Raw genomic sequence first — 2500 nt, 5'->3', positions numbered from 1 at the left:
GTAAATGTGGGGGCGCCCTTTGCTCAGTTGGTAGGGCGTCCCCCCCCCATGGGCCTCGGCCAGCAGCGGACCCGGGTTCGATTCCAGCCCGCGGTCGTTCTCTGCATGTCACTCCCCTCTCTGTCCCATTTCAACTCTGTCTCTACACTATCAATAAAGCATAAACATGCCAAAAAAATCTTAAATAAATAAATAATAATAAGTAAGTACTTTAGTTGAACAGTTTTGTACTGATGTGTGTGTACTACTTTGTATTATTGGTTTTAATAGTATAATTGGCGGGCGGTGGTGTAGTGGATAGAGCGTGTACCATATTGGCTCTGGCCTTCGTTGCAGTGGTCGCGGGTTCAAATCCGACCCGTGGACCTTTACTGCAGGTCATCCCCCCTCTCTCTCTGTCTCTCTCTCTCTCTCTCTCTCTCTCTCTCCCCATTTCAACTCTGTACTGTCTGTACTGGGGCGGCTGTGGTGAAACGTGTAGGGCGGTCGGCGGGGTCAGTGGTTCGATCCCCCGCCTCCCCGCCACATGTCAAAGTGTCCTTGGGCAAGACTTTGAACCCCGAATTGCTCCCGATAGTTAGCTTGCCCTCCTGTGTGGTAGCTGCTGCTGCTGCTATCGGTGTATGAATGTGTGTGTGATTGGGTGAATGTGTACAAAACAATGTAAAGCGCTTTGAGTCTGTGAAAAAACAGGGAAAAGAGCTTTATATAAGTGGAGTCCATTTACCATTTTACCATCAAATAAAGCTTGAAAAAAACAGAAAATAACATTAAAAAATAAAATGAATGATATTGGCGATAGATAGTAAACGGTATTGTGCATTTTGCTTTGGAAGAATAATGAGATTCCTTTTTCCTCTCGTTTGAAGCCCTCAACTCTGTGTGACTCCATCTGAGTGAGTGTACATTCACAAAATGAATCCTTTGTGCGCCTTTTCATGCTAAGCTGCATGGGTGAGTAAGCATGTCAGTGTGTGTGTGTGTGTGTGTGTGTGTGTGTGTGTGTGTGTGTGTGTGTGTGTGTATGAGCGTGTGTGATTGAGCGTGTGTGTGTACACTTGTGAGTAAGCTTATGTGTATGTCAAGGTTGAAGGATGTATGTGTGTGTGTGAGTGTGAAAAAGTGTGTGTGTGTGTGTGTGTGTGTGTGTGTGTGTGTGTGTGTGTGTGTGTGTGTGTGTCTGTGTGTGTGTGTGTGTGTCTGTGTGTGAGTGTGAAAAAGTGTGTGTGAGTGTGAAAAAGTGTGTGTGTGTGTGTGTGTTAGCGTGTGCTTGTGTGTGTGTGTGTGAGCGTTTGCGTATGTGTGTGTATGAGCTTGTGCATGTGTGTGTGTGTGTGTGTGTGTGTATGTGTGTGTATGAGCTTGTGCATATGTGTGTGCTTGTGTGTGTGCGTGTATATGTGTGTGTATGAGCTTGTGCATATGTGTGTGCTTGTGTGTGTGCGTGTATATGTGTGTGTATGAGTGTGTGTGTGCGCGCGTGTGTGTGAGCGTGTGTGTCGCATGAGGCTCTCGGCGCTACCTGTCAAATTAATTTCCCGCTTCGCCATTCCCGCGTGCTTATTCTCAGACATGTGGCCTGCCTATGTAGCAGCATACAGACCATTTCGACCAATCAGAGCTGAGTTTGGAGCCGCTGTTGGCAGCAAGGTGCTCCGTGATTGGCTGAAGTGAGCTGGCTATAAGCAGAGGAGTTTAGCTGGGATTAACTTCGATATCTAATCAATGTTGACTGGTGGAATAACACTGGGACAGGCAGAAATGAGAGGAGGGGGAGAGGGGAAAATTGTGATGTGTCAGTGTGTGTGTGTGTGTGTGTGTGTGTGTGTGTGTGTGTGTGTGTGTGTGTGTGTGTGTGTGTGTGTGCGGAAACGAAGGAATAGGAGAAAATGAGTGAAAATGGAGAGAATATGTCAAGCCTGAAAGGGAATGAAAAGGCAACTAAACTATGACAGAGAAGGATTGTTGTGAGTTTTACATACTATTTATGTTTAAAAAAAAAAATTTAAACATTAATTTTTGTCATTTTCAAGCTTTATTAGACAGTACAGAGTTGAAATGGGAGACAGAGAGAGAGAGAGAGAGAGAGAGAGAGAGAGAGAGAGAGAGAGAGAGAGAGAGGGAGAGAGGGAGGGGGGATGACCTGCAGTAAAGGTCCATGGGTCGGATTTGAACCCGCGACCACTGCAACGAAGGCCGGAGCCAATATGGTACGCTAATAATTGCTTCCCGTACCTTACTGTACCGTGCTGAACTGTACTGTCAGTGGAAACTAAGCTTTAGTGACACATGGAAGTTGTGGAGACCAAAATCTGTGCTAAAAGACAGAGGCCATGTTGGAAAAGCCCTACTAGCGTCCTACTCATACTAAAGCCCTACTAACGTCCTACTCATACTAACCTACTAACGTCCAACTCATACTAAAAGCCCTACTAGCGTCCTACTCATACTAAAGCCCTACTAACGTCCTACTCATACTAAAAGCCCTACTAACGTCCAA

The sequence above is a fragment of the Ammodytes marinus genome (assembly GCF_949987685.1).
Source record: "Ammodytes marinus genome assembly, chromosome: 3".
NCBI lineage: Eukaryota > Metazoa > Chordata > Actinopteri > Uranoscopiformes > Ammodytidae > Ammodytes > Ammodytes marinus.
This window is presented reverse-complemented; position numbering follows the sequence as displayed.